General features: G+C 46.8%; 1 protein-coding gene across 1 annotated transcript in view; it reads right to left on the bottom strand.

The window, feature by feature from the left end:
* The window catches only part of LOC128706525 (uncharacterized), a 138,630-nt gene extending 113,618 nt beyond the window's left edge, over positions 1 to 25,012 (bottom strand). The window contains exon 1 of the mRNA XM_053801432.2: positions 24,626 to 25,012. The gene's annotated coding sequence lies outside the window, so the exon portion shown is untranslated. The remainder of the gene's footprint in view (positions 1 to 24,625) is intronic.
* Positions 25,013 to 26,929: the final 1,917 nt, after the last annotated feature.

Raw genomic sequence — 26,929 nt, 5'->3', positions numbered from 1 at the left:
CGCCCCCGCGGCCCGGTCTGTGACCAGGTGAGGTTGAATTCCAGGAGACAGTTTCTGGACCAGGCCTGCAGCCTGTCCAGATCCCTTTGTAGTTCCGCCTGGTCCTCGTCCGATTGAATTTTTCTAATCAACTTCACATCTGAGTCTAATCCTTCCGTCCTGTCGTTTACATATACCAGAAACAGCACCGGTCCTAGGACTGACCTTTGTGGAACCCCGATCGTCGCAGGCGCCCACTCTGACACCTCGCCACGTACCATGACTCGCTGATGTCTTCCCGACAGGTATTTCCTGATCCACTGCAATGCCTTCTCTGTTATACCTTCCTGGTCCTCCAGCTTATGCACTAATCTTTTGTGTAGAACTGTGTCAAAAGCCTTCTTACAGTCCAAGAAAACGCAGTCTAACCATCCCTCTCTCTCTCATCTTATTGCTGTCACCTTGTCATAGAACTCCAGTAGGTTTGTGACACAGATTTCCCATTCCTGAAACAGTGCTGGTTGTCGTTGATAAGCTCATTCCTTTCTAGGTGCTCCACCGCTCTTCTGATAATCTTCTTCATGACTCTGCATACTATGCATGTCACTGACATTGGTAAGTAGTTTAGTGCTTCGTATCTGTCTCTCTTTATAACAATTAGGACTACATTTGTTGTCGCCCTGTTTCGATAGATGCGTTGAAGATTGTTAATGACACACATAGTGCCTCTGCTTCCTCTCTCAGGACCCATGGAGAGATGTTATCCGGCCTCATCCCCTTTGAGGTATCTAACTCACTTAGCAGCCTCTTCACTTTCTCCTCTGTTGTATGTATTGTGTCCAACACTTGATCGTCTAACCCACCTCTCCGTCTCTCCAGAATCCCTTCTGTTTCCTTTGTGAACACTTTAAATCTCATGTTGAGCTCCTCATATACTTCTCGGTCGTCGTTTCTTGTGATCTCCCCTTCTTCCTTCCTCAGCCTGATTACCTGGTCCGTGACTGTTATTTTCCTCCTGATGTGGCTGTACAACACCTGGTCAGATTTCAATTTTGCTGCTATGTCATTTTCGTATTGCCATTGGGCCTCCCTTCTTACCTGTGCATGTTCATTTCTGGCTATACGATTGCTCTCTTTATTCTTCTGGGACCTTTGCCTTCTATACTTCTTCCATTCTCTATCACACTTGGTTCTGGCCTCTCTACACCTTTGAGTGAACCAAAGGCTCATCCTGGCCTCGTTATTTCTGTTACCTTTGGTTACAAACCTCTCCTCAGCTTCCTTGCACATTGTTGTCACATATTCCATCATCTCACTTACTGACTTCCCTGCCAGTGCTCTGTCCCATTGAACCTCGTGCAGGAAATTCTTCATGCCTCTGTAGTCTCCTCTCATGTAGTTTGTCTTCGTTCGTCTTGCCCTTCCTGCTTCCCTCTCCACTTGTAACTCTACTATATATTCTAAGCTCGGAACCACGTAGTCTCTGGCCCCGAGGGGTCTTTCGTATGTGATGTCCTCAATAACTGCACTTCTCAGTCTTGCTAGTTCATCCTCTTCTCTATCTCTGGAAGTGTCCCTTATGTGTTGGCACATGAGGGTTTTCCAGTTCCACCTCAATCATCTTAGCCCTCCACGTTTCTGGGCCCACATATGGCTCCAAGTTCTCCCAGTCAATTTCTTTGTGATTAAAGTCACCCACAGTCAGTAGCTTTGCCCGGCTCACATGAACCTTTCTGGCCGCTTCAGACAGTGTGTCAATCATCGCTCTGTTACTCTCATCATTCTTTTGCCTTACTTCCTGCTTTTCTGTGGTGGGTTATACATCACTGCAATTACCACCTTGGGACCTCCAGACTGAAGTGTTCCTATTACGTAGTCTCTTGCTTCTCCTCTGCCTCCTCTCTCCAACTCATCAAATCCCATTTTTTTGGATGAGCACTGCCATTCCTCCACCCCATCTGTTTCCTCTGTCTCTCCTCAGGATCTGATATCCCTTTGGAAAGATGGCACCTCTTATCATTCCTGTGAGCTTGGGTTCAGTGAGAGCTATGATGTCCCGTGATGCCTCTTTGATTCTTTTATGCCACTCCTTCCACTTATTCGTTATTCCATCAGCATTGGTGTACCATACCTTTATCTTTCCAACACTGTATTCTGGGGGGTCTGTGAGGGTGGGGCGCCTGGTAGTGTGCTGTGGGATTCTACAGCATATTGTGGGGTGGAGGTTGTAATTGTGGAGTGTGGTTTGTGTTGGGATAGTATGTTTGGCTGTGGGGTTCTGAGGGTGGTTGTGTGTGTGCTTGTGCTTGTTGCTCTGCTCGTCTCTGGTAGTCCTCTGTTGACTCTGTCCTTGTCTCTCTTCCTATCCCCTTTCGTTTCTGTGTCTTCTCCCTCAGCTGCTGTCATTCTGTTCTTGTTTTGTCGCAGTCTAGGAACACCCTCTTGTATGTTGATGATACCTTCAGCCCTGGTTTCTCTTGCAGGATCCTGTTCTGCACCATTTCTGTCATGAAAATGAATTTGACTGGCCATTTTCTTCCCTTCAAGTACCCTCCTATTCTCCAAAAATTTACTATCTCAGTCATATCCTCCTCACCTATTTGTTTGTTGATGTTTTCAATCTCCTGTTTTTCTTTCTACTGTCTTTCATTATGTGTCCTCTCTTGAAGCCCATGAATAAACACTGACTTGTCCCTTTCCTCTTCCCATTGCCTTTCTCTTTGTGTCTCTGGGTCCCATTTGTGCATAGCCATTGTCTTCCTTATTTTTTCCTGTAACTCTTGGTGGCATGGTCATGCCTCTGCATGGGACCTGTCACCTTCTCTACCTTCTCCCTCCTCACTTACTGTTATCCCTGCTCATAACAGCTCTCCCCCTGCGTGGTGGACTGATAGGGCCTTAGTGTAAATCTTGTCTTCTTTCTTCCCACTGGGCTCCTTGTTTAATAGGGATGTACCTACTTCAGATGCCATGTCTCCTCTGGGCAATAGCCCAGAGGAGACATGGCATCTGCAGCATATTTACCTCATATTCTAGGGCCTGTATCCTTGCTTCTCCAGCTTCAGCTTATGAACTCAATTTCTTCTTCTCTGCCTCCATCCTCTTCTCCTTTTTCACAGAGAGCTCACCTAGTTTGCTCTCCCACTCTTGTTCCATCTTTTTACAATGCTCCATCTATTCTTCCTTACCAGAATCATCTTTCTCTGATCCCATGAGCCTTTGACTTTCCCTCTGGGCACCCTTTTTTTGTTAGGTTTTTGTAGTGCCTGTATGTGTGCTCTGTGTGTGTACTCACCTAATTGTGGTTGCAGGGGTCGAGACTCAGCTCCTGGCCCCGCCTCTTCACTGATCGCTACTGGGTCCTCTCTCTCTCTGCTTCCTGAGCTTTGTCATACCTCTTCTTAAAACTATGCATGGTTCCTGCCTCCACTACTTCACTTGCTAGGCTATTCCACTTGCTGACAACTCTGTGACTGAAGAAATACTTCCTAACGTCCCTGTGACTCGTCTGAGTCTTCAGCTTCCAGTTGTGACCCCTTGTCCCTGTGTCCCCTCTCTGGAACATCCTATCTCTGTCCACCTTGTCTATTCCCCGTGTACTCACCTATTTGTACTCACCTATTTGTGGTTGCAGGGGTCGAGTGTTAGCTCCTGGCCCCGCCTCTTCACCGGTTGCTACTGGGCCCTCTCTCTCCCCGCTCCATGAGCTTTATCAAACCTTGTCTTAAAACTGTGTATGGTTCCTGCCTCCACTACGTCATTTTCTAGGCTATTCCACTGCCTTACAACTCTATGACTGAAGAAATACTTCCTACTATCTCTCTGACTCATTTGTGTCTTCAACTTCCAATTGTGGCCTCTTGTTTCTGTGTCCCCTCCCTGGAACATCCTGTCTTTGTCCACCTTGTCTATTCCACGCAGTATTTTATATGTCGTTATCATGTCTCCCCTGACCCTCCTGTCCTCCAGTGTCATCAGGCCGATTTCCCTTAATCTTTCTTCATAGGACATTCCCCTTAGTTCTGGAACTAACCTTGTCGCAAACCTTTGTACTTTCTCTAGTTTCTTGACGTGCTTTATCAAGTGCGGGTTCCAAACAGGTGCTGCATACTCCAGTATGGGCCTGACATACACGGTGTACAGTGTCTTGAATGATTCCTTACTAAGGTATCGGAATGCTGTTCTCAGGTTTGCCAGGCGCCCATATGCTGCAGCAGTTATCTGATTGATGTGTGCTTCCGGAGACATGCTCGGTGTTATACTCACCCCAAGGTCTTTCTCCTTGAGTGAGGTTTGCAGTCTTTGGCCACCTAGCCTATACTCTGTCTGTGGTCTTCTGTGCCCTTCCCCTATCTTCATGACTTTGCATTTGGCAGGATTAAATTCGAGAAACCATTTGCTGGACCAGGTGTCTAGTCTGTCCAGGTCTCTTTGAAGTCCTGCCTGGTCCTCATCAGATTTAATTCTCCTCATTAACTTCACATCATCTGCAAACAGGGACACTTCTGAGTCTAACCCTTCCATCATGTCGTTCACATATACCAAAAATAGCACTGGTCCTAGGACCGACCCCTGTGGTACCCCGCTCGTCACAGGTGCCCACTGTGATACATCATTACGTACCATGACTCGTTGTTGCCTCCCTGTCAGGTATTCTCTGATCCATTGCAGTGCTTTCCTGTTATATGCGCCTGATGCTCTAGCTTCTGCACTAATCTCTTGTGAGGAACTGTGTCAAAGGCCTTCTTGCAGTCCAAGAAGATGCAATCAACCCACCCCTCTCTCTCGTGTCTTACTTCTGTTATTTTATCATAAAACTCCAGAAGGTTTGTGACACAAGATTTGCCTTCCGTGAATCCGTGCTGGTTGGCATTTATACTCTTGTTCCGTTCCAGGTGCTCCACCACTCTTCTCCTGATAATCTTCTCCATAATTTTGCATACTATACACGTCAGTGACACAGGTCTATAGTTTAGTCCCTCTTTTCTGTCTCCTTTTTTAAAAATGGGAACTACATTTGCCGTCTTCCATACCTCAGGTAGTTGCCCAGTTTCCAGGGACGTGTTGAAGATTGTGGTAAGTGGCACGCACAACATATCTGCTCCCTCTCTAAGGACCCATGGGGAGATGTTGTCCGGTCCCATTGCCTTTGAGGTATCGATGTCCCTTAGCAGTTTCTTCACCTCCTCCTCATCTGTATGTATGTCGTCCAACACTTGTTGGTGTATTCCTTGCTGGTGTCCCCATCTGGTCTGTTCCCCCAGAGTCCTTCCTGTCTCTACTGTAAATACTTCCTTAAATCTCGTGTTGAGCTCCTCACATACCTCTTGATCGTTTCTTGTGAGTTCTCCACCTTCTTTCCTCAGCCTTATCACCTGGTCCTTGACTGTTGTCTTCCTCCTAATGTGGCTATACAGCAGTTTCGGGTCAGATTTGACTTTCGATGCCATGTCGTTTTCATACTGTTGCTGGGCCTCCCTCCTTATCTGTGCATACTCGTTTCTGGCTCTTCTACTAATCTCCTTGTTTTCCTGGGTCCTATGCCTCCTGTACCTTTTCCATTCTCTGTTGCACTTAGTTTTTGCCTCCCTACACCTTCGGGTAAACCAAGGACTCGTTTTGGTCTTCCTATTATTTCTGTTTCCCATGGGAACAAAACTTTCCTCTGCCTCCTTGCACTTTGTTGCCACATATTCCATCATCTCGTTTACTGATTTTCCTACCATTTCTCTGTCCCACTGAACCTCCTGCAGGAAGTTTCTCATACCTGTGTAGTCCCCCCTTTTATAGTTTGGCCTGTCCCATTCAGTTCCTGTTACCTTCTCCACTTGTAACTCTACTATATAGTCAAAACTCAGAACCACGTGATCGCTAGCTCCAAGGGGCCTCTCGTAAGTGATGTCCTCAATGTCTGAACTGCTCAGGGTGAACACAAGATCCAGTCTTGCTGGTTCATCCTCCCCTCTCTCTCTGGTTGTGTCCCTGACATGTTGATGCATGAGGTTTTCAAGTACCACATCTATCATCTTGGCTCTCCATGTTTCGGGACCCCCATGTGGCTCCAGGTTTTCCCAGTCGATCTCCCTGTGGTTGAAATCGCCCATTACCAGTAACTTTGCTCTGCTCGAGTGAGCTCTTCTTGCCACCTCAGCCAGTGTGTCCACCATCACCCTGTTGTTTTCTTCGTACTCCTCTCTTGGCCTCCTGCAGTTCTGTGGTGGGTTATACATCACTCCAATGACTACTTTATGTTCTCCAGACTGAATTGTACCTACAATGTAGTCTCTTTCTCCAATCATGTCCATGCCTTCCATTTCCTCAAATCCCCATTGGTGTTTTATGAGCAGTGCAACCCCTCCTCCCCCTCTACTCCTTCTATCTTTCCTCAGGATCTGATATCCTGTTGGGAAGATTGTGTCTGTTATTGTCTCAGCGAGTTTTGTTTCTGTGACTGCTATGATGTCTGGGGATTTTTCACTGATTCTTTCGTTCCACTCCTCATGTTTATTCGTTATTCCATCTGCGTTTGTGTACCAAACCTTCAGTTTCTTTTCTATCATTGTGGTCATGCAAGAATATTGGGGTTGGGGGAGCGAGAGCCTTGGTGGGGGCCTATATGGGGCTGTGGTGTAGGTGGGGTTTGTGTTGATGGGGGTGGGGTCAGAATGCCCATAAGGGACAGCTGTTGGGGTGAGGTTTGTGATATGGGGGTTGGTGGCAGAGGGAACAGTGAGTGGGTTGTAGTATAGGTTGCTCAGTTGCGTTGGGAATGTCGCGGTTGGAGTCTTTTGGTGGGAGATTCTGTGGGGTGTGTTTGCCCTTCCTCCTGTGTCTGGGTCCTGCTCATATTCGTCATTGCTTCTCGTTCCTCCTTGCATCTCTGTACCCTCTCTTTCAGTGTAGTCCTTTCTTCTTGTGTTCTGTCGCGGTCGAGGTATACTCTCTGGTACCCCTCTTTGTCCCTCAGTCTTGCTTTCTCTTGCAGAATCCTGGTTCGAACTGATTCTTCCTTGAAAGTTACTCTGACAGGCCGTATCCTTCCACTCGCAAACCACCCAATTCTCTGAAAATTTGTCACCTGGGTCATATCGCCCTCCCCTATTGTTTTCATGATGCCTTCAATCATTTTTTTCTCCTCCTGTTTTATTTCTTCAAAGTTGTCCCCCTAGGCTTCTTGGAGCCCGTACACAAAAACTGACCTCGTCCTTTCCTCCTCCCACTGAGTCTCCATCTGCTTCCTCTGAGGCATTTTATTTCCTTCCATTGACATGTTCTTGCCTTCAGTCCCTGTCATATCTGAAACTTCTATTCTCAGTGAACTGTCTTACCTGACCAGCTGTCCCTTGCTACTGCAGTTGGCTGTTAGAATCTCTGCATATAGCATACCTTCATTGTCTTCGGACCTGTCGTTTGATCTTAGTGTGCTCATCGTCTTTTCCCTGGCCCCACGTGGGTCTGATAGGGCCTTCGTGTATGGCATGTCTCCGTTGTTGCTTACCGTCCCCTTGTCTGCGCCTGACTTTGAATTTCTTGATGTCACATCTGAATTGTCATTTGTCTCTCTAATCTGTTTCAGGCTTTGCAGTTTCTCTTCCAAGCACTGTATCCTAGCTTCTGCTGCTAAGACCTGTACTTCCCACTTCCTGCACTCTTCAGCTATCCGCTCCTCCATTTTCTTACCAAGCTCTACTATCTTCCTTCCCCACTCTTCCTCCCTTTTTTGGAGCTCTAACTCCCAGTCTTTCCTCTCTGGTTCGTCTACCAGATCTCTGGTTTTCCGTCCTCTAAGGCCACCCATTTTTTTTTTTTTTTTTTTATTACCACAGACAGAAGGCTAGAGGAGGGAGAGGGTGCGAGGGGGAGAGAGAAAGGGTAGAAAGAGGGAGAGAGAGGAGAGAGAAAGGGTAGAAAGAGGGAGAGAGAGGAGAGAGTATGGGGGTGAGGGATAAGACCAAGGGGGAGAGAGAGAAATGTGAGGGGGGAGAGAAAGGGTAGAGAGAGGGAGAGGGAGAGGGAGAGAAAGAGAGAGAGAGGGAGAAAGGAGGGCGAGGGAAAAGGCTATGAGAGAGAGAAATGGAGAGATGGAGAGAGAAGCCTATAGAGAGAGAGGAGGGTGAGAGATAGTGTTATGGGAGTGAGGGAGAGAGAGGGAGAGAGAGAGGGAGAGAGAGAGGGAGAGAGAGAGAGTGTGTGTGTGTGTTTGTCTGTTTGTGTGTGTGTGTGTGTGTGTGAGTGTGTGTGTGTGTGTGTGTTTGTGTGTGTGTGTGTGTGTGTGTGTGTGTGTGTGTGTGTGTGTGTGTGTGTGTGTGTGTGTGTACTCACCTATTTGTACTCACCTATTTGTGGTTGCAGGGGTCGAGTCCTAACTCCTGGCCCCGCCTCTTCACCGGTTGCTACTAGACCCTCTCTCTCCCCGCTCCATGAGCTAGCTTTATCAAACCTCGTCTTAAAACTGTGTATGGTTCCTGCCTCCACTACGTCATTTTCTAGGCTATTCCACTGCCTTACAACTCTATGACTGAAGAAATACTTCCTACTATCTCTCTGACTCATTTGTGTCTTCAACTTCCAATTGTGGCCTCTTGTTTCTGTGTCCCCTCCCTGGAACATCCTGTCCTTGTCCACCTTGTCTATTCCACGCAGTATTTTATATGTCGTTATCATGTCTCCCCTGACCCTCCTGTCCTCCAGTGTCGTCAGGCCGATTTCCCTTAATCTTTCTTCATAGGACATTCCCCTTAGCTCTGGAACTAACCTTGTTGCAAACCTTTGTACTTTCTCTAGTTTCTTGACGTGCTTTATCAAGTGCGGGTTCCAAACAGGTGCTGCATACTCCAGTATGGGCCTGACATACACGGTGTACAGTGTCTTGAATGATTCCTTACTAAGGTGTCGGAATGCTGTTCTCAGGTTTGCCAGGCGCCCATATGCTGCAGCAGTTATCTGATTGATGTGTGCTTCCGGAGACATGCTCGGTGTTATACTCACCCCAAGATCTTTCTCCTTGAGTGAGGTTTGCAGTCTTTGGCCACCTAGCCTATACTCTGTCTGTGGTCTTCTGTGCCCTTCCCCTATCTTCATGACTTTGCATTTGGCAGGATTAAATTCGAGAAGCCATTTGCTGGACCAGGTGTCCAGTCTGTCCAGGTCTCTTTGAAGTCCTGCCTGGTCCTCATCAGATTTAATTCTCCTCATTAACTTCACATCATCTGCAAACAGGGACACTTCTGAGTCTAACCCTTCCGTCATGTCGTTCACATATACCAAAAATAGCACTGGTCCTAGGACCGACCCCTGTGGGACCCCGCTCGTCACAGGTGCCCACTGTGATACATCATTACGTACCATGACTCGTTGTTGCCTCCCTGTCAGGTATTCTCTGATCCATTGCAGTGCCCTTCCTGTTATATGCGCCTGATGCTCTAGCTTCTGCACTAATCTCTTGTGAGGAACTGTGTCAAAGGCCTTCTTGCAGTCCAAGAAGATGCAATCAACCCACCCCTCTCTCTCGTGTCTTACTTCTGTTATTTTATCATAAAACTCCAGAAGGTTTGTGACACAAGATTTGCCTTCCGTGAATCCGTGCTGGTTGGCATTTATACTCCTGTTCCGTTCCAGGTGCTCCACCACTCTCCTCCTGATAATCTTCTCCATAATTTTGCATACTATACACGTCAGTGACACAGGTCTATAGTTTAGTGCCTCTTTTCTGTCTCCTTTTTTGAAAATGGGAACTACATTTGCCGTCTTCCATACCTCAGGTAGTTGCCCAGTTTCCAGGGATGTGTTGAAGATTGTGGTAAGTGGTACGCACAACATATCTGCTCCCTCTCTAAGGACCCATGGAGAGATGTTGTCCGGTCCCATTGCCTTTGAGGTATCGATGTCCCTTAGCAGTTTCTTCACCTCCTCCTCATCTGTATGTATGTCGTCCAACACTTGTTGGTGTATTCCTTGTTGGTGTCCCCATCTGGTCTGTTCCCCCAGAGTCCTTCCTGTCTCTACTGTAAATACTTCCTTAAATCTCGTGTTGAGCTCCTCACATACCTCTTGATCGTTTCTTGTGAGTTCTGTGCGTGTGTGTGTGTGTGCATGTGTGTGTGTGAGTAGAGTGGTAGAGAAAGAAGTGGAGATGACGAGGGGTAGAAGACGAGAGAGAGAGGTATAGAGAAAGAGGGATAAAGGAGGTGGGGGTGGGCGAGGAGGTGGAGAAAAAAGGAAGAGATTGAGAGAAAGAAGGGTAGAGGAAGAGAGAGAGAGAGAGTGCGGTGGAGGGAAAGATGGATAAAGGAATAAAGGAGGTGGGGGGTGGGGAGTTGTAAGGGGAGATGTAAATGGGAGAGAGATGGGGAATGAAAGGGAGGGGGACAGGGAGAGCATTTGGGAGATAGGAAAAAGAGTGGGAGAGGGCTAGAGGGAGAGAAAGGGGGGAAAGGAAGGAGGGAGAGTGGAAGGAAAAGAGAGAGGGGAATGGGGGAAGGGAGAGAGAGGAAAAGAGAGAGAGAGAGAGGTGTAGGGGAAGGAATGGATAGGGTACTATCAAGCCACAGTGAGGTGTGACTTGGCCTGTATGAATGTATATGTATGTATGTGTACGTGTGTCCTTGTGTGTGTGTGTGTGTGAATGTATATGTATGTATGTGTACGTGTGTCCTTGTGTGTGTGTGTGTGTGAATGTATATGTATGTATGTGTACGTGTGTCCTTGTGTGTGTGTGTGTGTGAATGTATATGTATGTATGTGTACGTGTGTCCTTGTGTGTGTGTGTGTGTGAATGTATATGTATGTATGTGTACGTGTGTCCTTGTGTGTGTGTGTGTGTGAATGTATATGTATGTATGTGTACGTGTGTCCTTGTGTGTGTGTGTGTGTGAATGTATATGTATGTATGTGTACGTGTGTCCTTGTGTGTGTGGTTACCTGGAGGAGGTTACCTGGAGGTTATTCCGGGGATCAACGCCCCCGCTGCCCGGTCCACGACCAGGCCTCCCGATGGATCAGGGCCTGATCAACTAGACTGTTACTGCTGGCCGCACGCAGTCCGACGTACGAGCCACAGCCCGGCTGATCCGGCACCGACTTTAGGTATCTGTCCAGCTCTCTCTTGTGTCTCTTGTGTGTGTGTGTGTGTGTGAGTGTGTGTGTGTGTGTGTGTGTGTGTGTGTGTGTGTGTGTACTCACCTAATTGTGGTTGCAGGGATCGCGACTCAGCTCCTGGCCCCGCCTCTTCACTGTGTGATACTAGGTTCTCTCTCTCCTTGCTACTTGAGCTTTATTATACCTCATCTTAAAGCTATGTATGGTTCCTGCCTCCACTACCTCACTTACTAAGCTATTCCACTTCCTGACTACTTTATGACTGAAGAAATACTTCGTAACATCCTTTTGATTCATTTGGGTCTTCAATTTCCAGTTGTGACCCTTTGTTTCTGTGTCCCATCTCTGGAACATCCCGTCTCTGTCCACCTTGTCTATACCACGCAGGCCGATTTCCCTCAGCCTTTCTTCGTAAGACATTACCCTGAGCTCCGGAACTAACCTTGTTGCAAACCTTTGCACTTTCTCTAATTTCTTGATGTGCGTTTGTGTGTGTACTCACCTATTTGTACTCACCTATTTGTGGTTGCAGGGGTCGAGTCATAGCTCCTGGCCCCGCCTCTTCGCTGATTGCTACTAGGTCCTCTCTCTCCCTACCCCATGAGCTTTACCATACCTCGCCTTAATTAAAACTATGTATCGTTCCCGCCTCCACTACGTCACTTTCTAGGCTATTCCACGGTCTGACTACTCTATGATTGAAGAAATACTTCCTAACATCCCTTTGATTCATCTGAGTCTTCAACTTCCAATTGTGACCTCTTGTGTCTGTGTCCCCTCTCTGGAACATCCCGTCTTTGTCCACCTTGTCTATTCCGCGCAGTATTTTATATGTCGTTATCATGTCTCCCCTGACCCTCCTGTCCTCCAGTGTCGTCAGGCCCATTTCCCTCAACCTTTCTTCGTAGGACAATCCCCGTAGCTCTGGGACTAGCCTTGTTGCAAATCTTGGCACTTTCTCTAATTTCTTGACGTGCTTGACTAGGTGTGGATTCCACACTGGTGCTGCATACTCCAGTATGGGCCTGACGTAAATGGTATACAGAGTCTTGAACGAATCCTTACTGAGGTATCGGAACGCTATCCGTAGGTTTGCCAGGCGTCCGTATGCTGCAGCAGTTATCTGATTGATGTGCGCCTCAGGAGATATGCTCGGTGTTATACTCACCCCCAGATCTTTTTCCTTGAGTGAGGTTTGCAGTCTTTGGCCATCTAAACTATATTGTGTCTGCGGTCTTCTTTGCCCTTCCCCAATCTTCATGACTTTGCATTTGGCAGGGTTAAACTCAAGGAGCCAGTTGCTGGACCAGGCTTGTAGCCTGTCCAGGTCTCTTTGTAGTCCTGCCTGATCCTCATCCGATTTGATTCTTCTCATTAACTTCACATCATCTGCAAACAAGGACACTTCTGAGTCTATCCCTTCTGTTATGTCGTTCACATATACCAAGAACAGCACAGGTCCTAGGACTGACCCCTGTGGAACCCCGCTTGTCACAAGTGCCCACTCTGACACCTCGTCACGTACCATGACTCGTTGTTGCCTCCCTGTCAGGTATTCTCTGATCCATTGCAGTGCCTTTCCTGTTATGTGTGCCTGATCCTCTAGCTTTTGCAGCAACCTCTTGTGAGGGACTGTGTCGAAGGCCTTCTTGCAGTCCAAAAAAATGCAGTCGATCCACCCCTCTCTCTCTTGTCTTACTTCTGTCACCTTGTCATAAAACTCTAGTAGGTTTGTGACACAGGATTTTCCTTCCCTGAAACCGTGCTGGTTGTCAATTATACACTTGTTTCTTTCCAGTTGCTCCACCACTCTCCTCCTGATGATCTTCTCCATGACCTTGCATACTATACACGTTAGTGATACAGGTCTGTAGTTTAGTGCCTCATGTCTGTCTCCCTTTTTAAAAACTGGGACTACATTTGCCATCTTCCATACCTCAGGGAGTTCCCCAGTTTCAAATGATGTGTTGAAGATCTTTGTTAATTGCACACACAATATCTCTGCTCCTTCTTTAAGGACCCACGGAGAGATGTTGTCTGGTCCCACCGCCTTTGAGGTGTTCGCATAGCAGCTTCTTCACTTCCTCCTTGGTTATATGTACCTCATCCAGCACTTGCTGGTGTACCCCCCTGTTCTGATTTCCTGGAGTCCTACTGGTTTCCATTGTAAATACTTCTTTAAATCTCGTGTTGAGCTCCTCACATACCTCTCGGTCGTTTCTTGTGAATTCCCCATCACCCTTCCTTAGTCTGATTACCTGGTACTTGACTGATGTTTTCCTCCTGATGTGACTGTACAACAGCTTCGAGTCAGTCTTGACTTTCGATGCTATGTCATTTTCATATTGACGCTGAGCCTCCTTCTTATCTGTGCATATTCGTTTCTGGCTCTTCGGCTAATCTCTTTATTTTCCTGAGTTCTCTGTCTTCTGTACCTTTTCCATTCTCTAGTACACCTAGTTTTTGCCTCCCTACACCTTTGGGTGAACCAAGGACTCGTTCTGTTCTTCCCATTATTTCTGTTTCCCTTGGGAACAAACCTCTCCTCTGCCTCCTTGCATTTTGTTGCCACATAGTCCATCATTTCTTGTACTGGTTTTCCTGTCAGTTCCCTCTCCCACTGAATGTTTTGAAGGAAGTTCCTCATGCCTGAGTAGTTCCCCCTTTTGTAGTTTGGTTTTTCCCACCCTATTCCTGCTACTCTCTCCACTTGGAGCTCAACTATGTAGTCGAAGCACAGAACCACATGATCACTAGCTCCCAGGGGCCTTTCATACAAGATATCCTCGATGTCTGAACTACTCAAGGTGAATACAAGGTCCAGTCTTGCTGGTTCATCTTCTCCTCTCTCTCTGGTAGTGTCTCTAACATGTTGATGCATGAGGTTTTCCAGTACCACATCCATCATCTTGGCTCTCCATGTTTCGGGACCCCCATGGGGCTCCAGGTTTTCCCAGTCAATCTCCTTGTGATTGAAATCACCCATAACTAGTAACTTTGCTCCCCCCATGTGTGCTCTCCTGGCCACCTCGGCTAGTGTGTCCACCATTGCTCTGTTGCTCTCATCGTATTCTTCTCTTGGTCTCCTGCAGTTCTGTGGTGGGTTGTACATTACTGCAATTATCACCTTATGTCCCTCAGACTGGATTGTTCCTACTAAGTGTGTGTGTGTGTGTGTGTGTGTGTGTGTGTGTGTGTGTGTGTGTGTGTGTGTGTGTGTGTGTGTGTGTGTGTGTGTGTGTGTGTGTGTGTGTGTGTCTGTGTCTGTGTCTGTGTATATTTAAACCTTCACTAAACTTAAAAAAAATCATCTTCAGAAAATGTTGAGAGAATATACATATTTATTCAGTCTACGACAGACTACAACACTGGTATAGGACAATAAGTGATGTAACTGACAGGTTCAAAAGCCGAAAATGCTACGTGAAAGTTATCTTAATGACTTGTGTCTGAGTCTGGTAGCTCATGAAGGTGAGATTCTTGTTAGATACCTGTGTAGACACATTTGTGGGTTTGTGCGTAGGCACCTGTGTAAGCACTTGTGAAAGTAACTGTGTAGGCACCTGTGTAGGCACTTGGGAAAGTAACTGTGTAGGCACTTGGGAAAGTAACTGTGCAGGCACCCACAAGGTACAGTACTGGCTCCCAGTGTTCCTCAATATACAGTACTGGCTCCCAGTGTTGCACAAGGTACAGTACTGGCTCCCAGTGTTGCACAAGGTACAGTACTGGCTCCCAGTGTTGCACAAGGTACAGTACTGGCTCCCAGTGTTACACACACAAGGCTCCCAGTGTTCCACAATATAGAGTACTGGCTCCCAGTGTTGCACAAGGTACAGTACTGGCTCCCAGTGTTGCACAAGGTACAGTACTGGCTCCCAGTGTTGCACAAGGTACAGTACTGCTCCCAGTGTTGCACAAGGTACAGTACTGGCTCCCAGTGTTACACAAGGTACAGTACTGGCTCCCAGTGTTCCACAAGGTACAGTACTGGCTCCCAGTGTTCCACAATGTACAGTACTGGCTCCCAGTGTTCCACAAGGTACAGTGCTGGCTCCCAGAGTTCCACAAGGTACAGTACTGGCTCCCAGTGTTCCACAATACACAGTACTGGCTCCCAGTGTTCCACAAGGTACTGTACTGGCTCCCAGAGTTGCACAAGGTACAGTACTGGCTCCCAGTGTTGCACAAGGTACAGTACTGGCTCCCAGTGTTCCACAAGGTACAGTTCTGGCTCCCAGTGTTCCACAATGTACAGTACTGGCTCCCAGTGTTCCACAAGGTACAGTGCTGGCTCCCAGAGTTCCACAAGGTACAGTACTGGCTCCCAGTGTTGCACAGGGTACTGTACTGGCTCCCAGTGTTCCACAAGGTACTGTACTGGCTCCCAGAGTTCCACAAGGTACAGTACTGGCTCCCAGTGTTCCACAAGGTACTGTACTGGCTCCCAAAGTTGCACAAGGTACAGTACTGGCTCCCAGTGTTCCACAAGGTGCAGTACTGGCTCCCAGTGTTCCACAATATACAGTACTGGCTCCCAGTGTTCCACAAGGTACAGTACTGGCTCCCAGTGTTCCACAATATACAGTACTGGCTCCCAGTGTTCCACAATACACAGTACTGTCTCCCAGTGTTCCACAAGGTACAGTACTTGCTCCCAGTGTTCCACAAGGTACAGTACTGGCTTCCAGTGTTCCACAATGTACAGTACTGGCTCCCAGTGTTCCACAAGGTACAGCGCTGGCTCCCAGTGTTCCACAAGGTACAGTACTTGCTCCCAGTGTTCCACAAGGTACAGTACTGGCTCCCAGTGTTCCACAAGGTACAGTACTGGCTCCCAGTGTTGCACAAGGTACAGTACTGGCTCCCAGTGTTGCACAAGGTACAGTACTGGCTCCCAGTGTTGCACAAGGTACAGTACTGGCTCCCAGTGTTGCACAAGGTACAGTACTGGCTCCCAGTGTTCCACAAGGTACAGTACTGGCTCCCAGTGTTGCACAAGGTACAGTACTGGCTCCCAGTGTTGCACAAGGTACAGTACTGGTCCCAGTGTTGCACAAGGTACAGTACTGGCTCCCAGTGTTGCACAAGGTACGGTACTGGCTCCCAGTGTTGCACAAGGTACAGTACTGGCTCCCAGTGTTGCACAAGGTACAGTACTGGCTCCCATTGTTGCACAAGGTACAGTACTGGCTCCCAGTGTTGCACAAGGTACGGTACTGGCTCCCAGTGTTGCACAAGGTACGGTACTGGCTCCCAGTGTTGCACAAGGTACAGTACTGGCTCCCAGTGTTGCACAAGGTACAGTACTGCCTCCCAGTGTTCCACAATGTACAGTACTGGCTCCCAGTGTTGCACAAGGTACAGTACTGGCTCCCAGTGTTCCACAAGGTACAGTACTGGCTCCCAGTGTTGCACAAGGTACAGTACTGGCTCCCAGTGTTGCACAAGGTACAGTACTGGCTCCCAGTGTTCCACAATGTACAGTACTGGCTCCCAGTGTTCCACAAGGTACAGTACTGGCTCCCAGTGTTCCACAAGGTACAGTACTGGCTCCCAGTGTTGCACAAGGTACAGTACTGGCTCCCAGTGTTGCACAAGGTACAGTACTGCCTCCCAGTGTTGTACAAGGTACAGTACTGGCTCCCAGTGTTCCACAAGGTACAGTACTGTCTCCCAGTGTTCCACAAGGTACAGTACTGGCTCCAAGTGTTCCACAAGGTACAGTACTGTCTCCCAGTGTTCCACAAGGTACAGTACTGGCTCCCAGTGTTGCACAGGGTACTGTACTGGCTCCCAGTGTTCCACAAGGTACAGTACTGGCTCCCAGTGTTGCACAAGGTACAGTACTGGCTCCCAGTGTTTCACAAGGTACAGTACTGGCTGCAAGTGTTCCACAATGTACAGTACTGGCTCCCAGTTTGCACAAGGTACAGTACTGTCTCCCAGTGTTCCACAAGGTACAGTACTGGCTCCCAGTGTTGCACAAGGTACAGTACTGGCTCCCAGTGTTTCACAAGGTACAGTACTGTCTCCCAGTGTTTCACAAGGTACAGTACTGGCTCCCAGTGTTGCACAAGGTACGGTACTGGCTCCCAGTGTTCCACAATGTACAGTACTGGCTCCCAGTGTTGCACAAGGTACAGTACTGGCTCCCAGTGTTGCACAAGGTACAGTACTGGCTGCAAGTGTTCCACAAGGTACAGTACTGGCTCCCAGTTTGCACAAGGCACAGTACTGTCTCCCAGTGTTCCACAAGGTACAGTACTGGCTCCCAGTGTTCCACAAGGTACAGTACTGGCTCCCAGTGTTCCACAAGGTACAGTACTGGCTCCCAGTGTTCCACAAGGTACAGTACTGGCTCCCAGTGTTGCACAAGGTACAGTACTGGTCCCAGTGTTACACAAGGTACAGTACTGGCTCCCAGTGTTGCACAAGGTACAGTACTGGCTCCCAGTGTTGCACAAGGTACAGTACTGGCTCCCAGTGTTGCACAAGGTACAGTACTGGCTCCCAGTGTTCCACAAGGTACAGTACTGGCTCCCAGTGTTCCACAAGGTACAGTACTGGCTCCCAGTGTTCCACAAGGTACAATATTTTCTCCAGTCATTCTGCTCATACTTGTACCTGACATAGACGGTGATGTAAATTATAGATTTGCGTCTTCCTATGCAGGCGATACTAGAATTTGCATGAGGGTGTCATCCATTGAGAACACAGCAGATCTCCAAGCAGATTGAAGTCAAGTTTTCCACTCGGCCGCAAAAAAAAAACAATGTGATGTTTAGTGAGAAAAATTTAAGTTGCTCCATTATGGAAAACTTGAGGAAATAAAAGTTAAAACGGAGTGTAAAAGAAATCCTAACCACATAAAAGAGCGGAAAAAACTAATATAAAGGACTTTAATGTGATAAGGTAGGATGATTTCACTTCAAGGATCCCAACAGTGTCATAATTACAACTACGTGGAAAATGATAGGAAGGATAATGAGAACCTTCAAAACAAGGGATACCAAGCCAGCGATAATCCTCTTACAGTCACTTGTTCCCTCACAACTTGTTCTGTACACTATCAGCCCCCTGCAAGGTAGGCGAAATTGCTGATACGGAGAATATATAGAGAACCCTCACTGCATGCTTGATTACTGGGACCGTTTGAAGTCCCTTGACCTCTACTCCTTGGAACGCAGAGAAGAAAGATACATCATAATTTGCACCTGCAAAACCATAGAGGTACTGATCCCAAATCTACACACACAAATCTCTCCCTCCGAAGGCAAAAGACTTGACAGACGGTGCAACATACCCCAGTAAAATGCAAGGGTGCCGTGAAAACACCGATAGAAAATGCAGTAAGTGTAAGGGGCTCAAGACTGTTCAACAGTCTCCCATCATGCCAATAGACTCCTGGCTATCTTCAAGAAGTAACTCGATAGATTCCTAAAGTCAGTACCTAATCAGCTGGGCTGTGGTTCAAACATTGGATTGCGTGCGGCTAGCAGTAACTGCCTAGGTGATCAGGACCTGATCCACAGGAAGAACTGGTTATGGACCGGGCTGGGGCGCCGTTGACGTTCGGAACTCACCAGGTATGCGAATGTGCAGACATATCTATAAACATCTGTGTAGACACCTGTTTAAGCGCATGTTTTAGACACCTGCATAAACATGTGCAGACCCTGTTTAACCATATGTGTCGGTACCTGTGTATGCAGCTCTCTTGGTACATTTGTATGCACCTGTGTAGGTACATATGTAGACACCTGTGTAGGCATCTGCATAGGCAGTTGAGACACCAACAGCCTGGTGGATCCGGCACATTATTGATACATTCACAGGGCGAACGCTAAAGTCACTGTGGTAATACAGCGGTTGGGGAATGGTAAGCTATGAGGTTTGATCCGAGGAAGGGAATTATAGCTCCATTCCCAGCATCGAGGCGCGTAGAGGAGGTAGTGGCCTAGTTTACTCTCAACACATCTTTCATTCATTCATTATTATTAATTAATTACTATTATTAAATATTCTTCTACTTTTTCTTCTTCTTCTTCTTCTTCTTCTTCTTCTTCTTCTTCTTCTTATTATTATTATTATTATTATTATTATTATTATTATTATTATTATTAATATTATAAGAAGACACCAAGAAGGTTCTGCCACACTTGACCACCAGACAAGAGATAAATAATGCAGTTTGGATGACTGACACTTAAACTGGGAGTGTTGTTAGTTTAGTGGTAATACGAGTATAGCAGGTGGTGGAGCAGGCAGATGGTGGAGCAAGCTGTGCTTCACCACCTGCCCACACACACATACACACACACACACATACCCCCACACACACACACACACACACACACACACACACACACACACACACACACACACACACACACACACACACACACACACACACACACACTCACACTCACGCACACACACACACACACACACACACACACACACACACACACAGCAGAGGTATAGTAAAGCTCACGGCTCAGGGAGAGTGACCTAGTAGCGATCAGTGAAGAGGCGGGGCCAGGAGCTCGGACTCGACCCCCGCAGCCTCAACTAGGTGAGTACACACACACACAAATGACAGGTCCGAAGACAATGAAGGTATGCTATATGCAGAGATTCTAACAGCCAACTGCAGTAGCAAGGGACAGCTGGTCAGGAAAGACAGTTCACTGAGAATAGAAGTTTCAGATATGACAGGGACTGAAGGCAAGAACATGTCAATGGAAGGAAATAAAATGCCTCAGAGGAAGCAGATGGAGACTCAGTGGGAGGAGGAAAGGGCGAGGTCAGTTTTTGTGTACGGGCTCCAAGAAGCCAAGGGGGACAACTTTGAAGAAATAAAACAGGAGGAGAAAAAAATGATTGAAGGCATCATGAAAACAATAGGTGAGGGCGATATGACCCAGGTGACAAATTTTCAGAGAATTGGGTGGTTTGCGAGTGGAAGGATACGGCCTGTCAGAGTAACTTTCAAGGAAGAATCAGTTCGAACCAGGATTCTGCAAGAGAAAGCAAGACTGAGGGATAAATAGGGGTACCAGAGAGTATACCTCGATCGCGACAGAACACAAGAAGAAAGGACTACACTGAAAGAGAGGGTACAGAGACGCAAGGAGGAACGAGAGGCAATGACGAAAATGAGCAGGACACAGACACAGGAGGAAGGGCAAACACGCCCCACAGAATCTCCCACCAAAAGACTCCACCCGCGACATTCCCAACGCAACTGAGCAACCTATACTACAACCCACTCACTGTTCCCTCTGCCACCAACCCCCATATCACAAACCTCACCCCAACAGCTGTCCCTTATGGGCATTCTGACCCCACCCCCATCAACACAAACCCCACCTACACCACAGCCCCATATAGGCCCCCACCAAGGCTCTCGCTCCCCCAACCCCAATATTCTTGCATGACCACAATGATAGAAAAGAAACTGAAGGTTTGGTACACAAACGCGGATGGAATAACGAATAAACATGAGGAGTGGAACGAAAGAATCAGTGAAAAATCCACAGACATCATAGCAGTCACAGAAACAAAACTCGCTGAGACAATAACAGACACAATCTTCCCAACAGGATATCAGATCCTGAGGAAAGATAGAAGGAGTAGAGGGGGAGGAGGGGTTGCACTGCTCATAAAACACCGATGGGGATTTGAGGAAACGGAAGGCATGGACATGATTGGAGAAAGAGACTACATTGTAGGTACAATTCAGTCCGGAGAACATAAAGTAGTCATTGGAGTGATGTATAACCCACCACAGAACTGCAGGAGGCCAAGAGAGGAGTACGAAGAAAACAACAGGGTGATGGTGGACACACTGGCTGAGGTGGCAAGAAGAGCTCACTCGAGCAGAGCAAAGTTACTGGTAATGGGCGATTTCAACCACAGGGAGATCGACTGGGAAAACCTGGAGCCACATGGGGGTCCCGAAACATGGAGAGCCAAGATGATGGATGTGGTACTTGAAAACCTCATGCATCAACATGTCAGGGACACAACCAGAGAGAGAGTGGGGAGGATGAGCCAGCAAGACTGGATCTTGTGTTCACCCTGAGCAGTTCAGACATTGAGGACATCACTTACGAGAGGCCCCTTGGAGCTAGCGATCACGTGGTTCTGAGTTTTGACTATATAGTAGAGTTACAAGTGGAGAAGGTAACAGGAACTGAAGGGGACAGGCCAAACTATAAAAGGGGGGACTACACAGGTATGAGAAACTTCCTGCAGGAGGTTCAGTGGGACAGAGAAATGGCAGGAAAATCAGTAAACGAGATGATGGAATATGTGGCAACAAAGTGCAAGGAGACAGAGGAAAGTTTTGTTCCCAAGGGAAACAGAAATAATTGGAAGACCAAAACGAGTCCTTGGTTTACCCGAAGGTGTAGGGAGGCAAAAACTAAGTGCAACAGAGAATGGAAAAGGTACAGGAGGCATAGGACCCAGGAAAACAAGGAGATTAGTAGAAGAGCCAGAAACGAGTATGCACAGATAAGGAGGGAGGCCCAGCGACAGTATGAAAACGACATAGCATCGAAAGTCAAATCTGACCCGAAACTGCTGTATAGCCACATTAGGAGGAAGACAACAGTCAAGGACCAGGTGATAAGGCTGAGGAAAGAAGGTGGAGAACTCACAAGAAACGATCAAGATGTATGTGAGGAGCTCAACACGAGATTTAAGGAAGTATTTACAGTAGAGACAGGAAGGACTCTGGGGGGACAGACCAGATGGGGACACAAGCAAGGAATACACCAACAAGTGTTGGACGACATACATACAGATGAGGAGGAGGTGAAGAAACTGCTAAGGGACATCGATACCTCAAAGGCAATGGGACCGGACAACATCTCCCCGTGGGTCCTTAGAGAGGGAGCAGATATGTTGTGCATGCCACTTACCACAATCTTCAGCACGTCCCTGGAAACTGGGCAACTACCTGAGGTATGGAAGACGGCAAATGTAGTTCCCATTTTTAAAAAAGGAGACAGAAAAGAGGCACTAAACTATAGACCTGTGTCATTGACGTGTATAGTATGCAAAATTATGGAGAAGATTATCAGGAGGAGAGTGGTGGAGCACCTGGAACGGAACAAGAGTATAAATGCCAACCAGCACGGATTCACGGAAGGCAAATCCTGTGTCACATACCTTCTGGAGTTTTATGATAAAATAACAGAAGTAAGACACGAGAGAGAGGGGTGGGTTGATTGCATCTTCTTGGACTGCAAGAAGGCCTTTGACACAGTTCCTCACAAGAGATTAGTGCAGAAGCTAGAGCATCAGGCGCATATAACAGGAAGGGCACTGCAATGGATCAGAGAATACCTGACAGGGAGGCAACAACGAGTCATGGTACGTAATGATGTATCACAGTGGGCACCTGTGACGAGCGGGGTCCCACAGGGGTCGGTCCTAGGACCAGTGCTATTTTTGGTATATGTGAACGACATGATGGAAGGGTTAGACTCAGAAGTGTCCCTGTTTGCAGATGATGTGAAGTTAATGAGGAGAATTAAATCTGATGAGGACCAGGCAGGACTTCAAAGAGACCTTGACAGACTGGACACCTGGTCCAGCAAATGGCTTCTCGAATTTAATCCTGCCAAATGCAAAGTCATGAAGATAGGGGAAGGGCACAGAAGACCACAGACAGAGTATAGGCTAGGTGGCCAAAGACTGCAAACCTCACTCAAGGAGAAAGATCTTGGGGTGAGTATAACACCGAGCATGTCTCCGGAAGCACACATCAATCAGATAACTGCTGCAGCATATGGGCGCCTGGCAAACCTGAGAACAGCATTCCGATACCTTAGTAAGGAATCATTCAAGACACTGTACACCGTGTGTGTCAGGCCCATACTGGAGTATGCAGCACCTGTTTGGAACCCGCACTTGATAAAGCACGTCAAGAAACTAGAGAAACTACAAAGGTTTGCGACAAGGTTAGTTCCAGAGCTAAAAGGAATGTCCTATGAAGAAAGATTAAGGGAAATCGGCCTGACGACACTGGAGGACAGGAGGGTCAGGGGAGACATGATAACGACATATAAAATACTGCGTGGAATAGACAAGGTGGACAAAGACAGGATGTTCCAGGGAGGGGACACAGAAACAAGAGGCCACAATTGGAATTTGAAGACACAAATGAGTCAGAGAGATAGTAGGAAGTATTTCTTCAGTCATAGAGTTGTAAGGCAGTGGAATAGCCTAGAAAATGACGTAGTGGAGGCAGGAACCATACACAGTTTTAAGACGAGGTTTGATAAAGCTCATGGAGCGGGGAGAGAGAGGGCCCAGTAGCAACCGGTGAAGAGGTGGGGCCAGGAGCTAAGACTCGACCCCTGCAACCACAAATAGGTGAGTACAAATAGGTGAGTACACACATAGTAGCGACCAGTGAAGAAGCGGAGCCAGGAGCTAGGACTCGACCCCTGCAACCTCAACTAGGTGAGTACAACTAGGTGAGTACACACACACACAGTCATAGAGTAGTCAGGCCGTGCAATAGCCTAGAAAGTGACGTAGTGGAGGCGGGAACCATACATAGTTTTAAGGCGAGGTATGATAAAGCTCATGGGGCAGGGAGAGAGAGGACCTAGTAGCAATCAGCGAAGAGGCGGGGCCAGGAGCTATGAATCGACCCCTGCAACCACAATTAGGTGAGTACACACACACATACACGCGCACGGGAAACCAGGATGGTTTTCGGGATGGGAAATCGTGTGTTGTGAATATTCCGGAGTTTAACTAGAGTGACAGAGATACTGGGTATATTACATCTTCCTTGGTCTTCAGGAAAGTATTTGATACAGCACCACACCAGTGACTATTCCAGATATTAGAAGAGAAGATAGAGTTTAAAGATAGAATGTTCTAGTGGGCCAGGGAACTGCTGAATGTCAGAAAGTAGAAAGCAACGGTAAGAGATGAGACATCACCATGGGAGAGAGTAACGAGTAGGGTTCCGCAAGGATCAGAACTGGAACTACTACTTTTCCTAATATATGAGGACGACCCACCAGAGGGTATTGAGTCCTATATGTCTCTGAAACCAGACTAGTACCAGGCCTGCGAAAGATGCACTAAGAGGAGAGGTTGAAGGAACTAAACCTGACGTCCCTGGCGGAGAGGACATGGGTAAACATGATTGAGACTTACAAATTCATCAGAGAAACAGACTGGACATATAGGGAAAGCTCGCTTTAATAAGACCAGGATTGAGGGGGCACATATGAAAGCTTAATATAGATAAGCTAGAGGGAGGTAGGGAAGTATTTCTTTAATCTTGGGATGGTTACAAAGTTAATGATTCGGGTGAGGCAATGGTAGAAGGAACGCAATATACAGCGTATCACGAGATGATAAGGACAAGAGGCCAGAGATCAGTAACGGCGATCAGAGTAGTCTAGGAGTTGATTATTTACCTTCTTATTTCCCATGAATAATGTTATAATTATTTTTCACAATAAAACATTGAAATACAAATAATTATTAACTAGAAAATATACATTACTGTTTCCGATGTTAGTTGTTATGGTTGAGTGGGACTCCCGAGCAGCTCGCTGTTATGATGCTGGTCATTGATGCTGTCTTGGTGCGCTTATTGTCTTGTTATGTGACGGTAGTTAAGTTCACAGTCCACATGAACACTGACATCAAGGACATTTTAATATATAAAATATGGATTAAAGTTCATTCTGTCACTCTGCACTGGGAGATACACACACACTTGCCCGTAAGTTCTTGCTTAGTGAGGCTCTGAGCCTGGCCAAGTCAGACCGAGAGGTGAGGTTCTGAACTCGGCCAACAGGTCAGACCGAGAGGCGAGGCTCTGAATCCGGAACCATACCGGAAAATGAAGGTTCGAACCCCGAGGCACACCAGAAGGGAAGGCTCTGAATCCGGAGCACAGATCAGGGAAGACTGCAGCAACCTCGCCAGTCTAAAACAACAACACACTAATACCTGGGAGAATACACTTGACTAACGAGTTTAACAGCCACTCGATCGGTTCCTATTCTTTTTTTTTTTTTTTGGAAACTTTGGTTACCAAGGGTTTTTGAGGATCTTGAAAGGATGTTATTATTTTGTATGATGGCTCATGAAAATGTAGAGTCGGATTCAATAGATGTGAAAATTGGGATGCTTTTTTTGTTTGTTGAAGTAATCGGAACAGTAGTAATAGTGACTGAGATACTTCTCCGTTCTTCTCAGCATTGGACTAAAGAAGCCTCTGGCTGGCGAGAGGTTTCCCAGATGTTGCAGTTATCTCATTCAACTTGTCGGTTTTCCAAACCATTTACATCACAACTGTCGTAATCTACCTGGAGGGTATTCCGGGAGTCAACGCCCCCGCGTCCGGTCTATGACCAGGTCTCCCGGTGGATCAGGACTTCATCAGCGAGGGTGTTACTGCCGGCCTCGCTTAGTCCAACAGAAGAACCACAGCCCGGCTGATCCGGCACTGACAATAGGTATCTGTCCAGCTCCCTCTTGAAGACAACCAGGGGGTTTATTAGTAATTCCCCCAATGGCTGGTGGGAGGCTATTGAACAGTCTCGGGCCGTGGACACTTATTGTGTTTTCACTGAGGGTATGTTGCATCGTCAGAGAATAAAGAGAAAACTGAATGGGATACGAACATTGGGGATCATCTAAAACAAGGCCCAACGCTGTAACTACTCAACCACAGCACTTGCAATAGGATGATTTTTTAATTCAGCACGACTATGACATGGTTGTATCAGCGGCACCAACTGTGATCCCGCTATCTTATCGACTGTCCCAGAAACTATCGGGGAACATCTTTTCTCATGCCCTTTAATTAAGGCCAGATAGTTCATGAACTCGAGATAAGTAGTAATGAACAACTGTCAACGAAGAAACAGAATACTGGAGTGCTGGTGGTTAATTCATCCTATTTTAAGATCTGTGGTTGAGAAGTAACAGCGTTGGCCCTGAGTCATACATGGACTGATGGATCACAGTTCGAGTTCCGTTTCCAGAATTCTCTTTAGTCATATATATATATATATATATATATATATATATATATATATATATATATATATATATATATATATATATATATATATATATATATATATATATATATATATATATATATGTGTGTGTGTGTGTGTGTGTGTGTGTGTGTGTGTGTGTGTGTGTGTGTGTGTGTGTGTGTGTGTGTGTGTGTGTGTGTGTGTGTGTGTGCGTGTGCGTGTGTCGTGCCGAATAGGTAAAACTGGTCAATTAGCAAGACATTTAAAATTTAATCCTTTCTAAAATTTTCTCTTTTATATTTAAAGATATATTTTTTCAATTATGTTAATGTATAAATTAATAATTTTGTACCAGAAGAACCTTATTATAACAAGAGCAAATAGGGTACAAATTCATGATTGTCCCAAACTGTGAATGAAGTGGTCAGACGATTTTCTTTAATTTTCTTTCTAAGGGGAAGAGAGTAATTACTATTGTTTACCCCACACTGTAGTTACAACGCTGATCTCTAGCAATGAGAGTAGCGTGACTTATGATGCTGGCATCAACATGTGTTTCAAATTAAACTGTTTATCATGAAGCAACAGAGGCTATCAACCTCTCTTCCGGGAGGGCTGAGTCCCTCAACCTCTCCAACACAAGCTCAACCAGGTCGAGCACTCAATCCAGTTCACACTAGAAGAAGTCGACAACTCGTTTCCTTTCCTTGATGTTCTTATCTGCAAAGCTGACCATGAACTTCGTTTTAAAGCCTATCGAAAAACCTGCCAACCAACACGACCTTCTCCACTTCTACTCTCACCACGACACC

This window comes from Cherax quadricarinatus, chromosome 3 (assembly GCF_038502225.1).
Source record: "Cherax quadricarinatus isolate ZL_2023a chromosome 3, ASM3850222v1, whole genome shotgun sequence".
NCBI classification, from domain to species: Eukaryota; Metazoa; Arthropoda; class Malacostraca; order Decapoda; family Parastacidae; genus Cherax; species Cherax quadricarinatus.
This window is presented reverse-complemented; position numbering and strand designations above follow the sequence as displayed.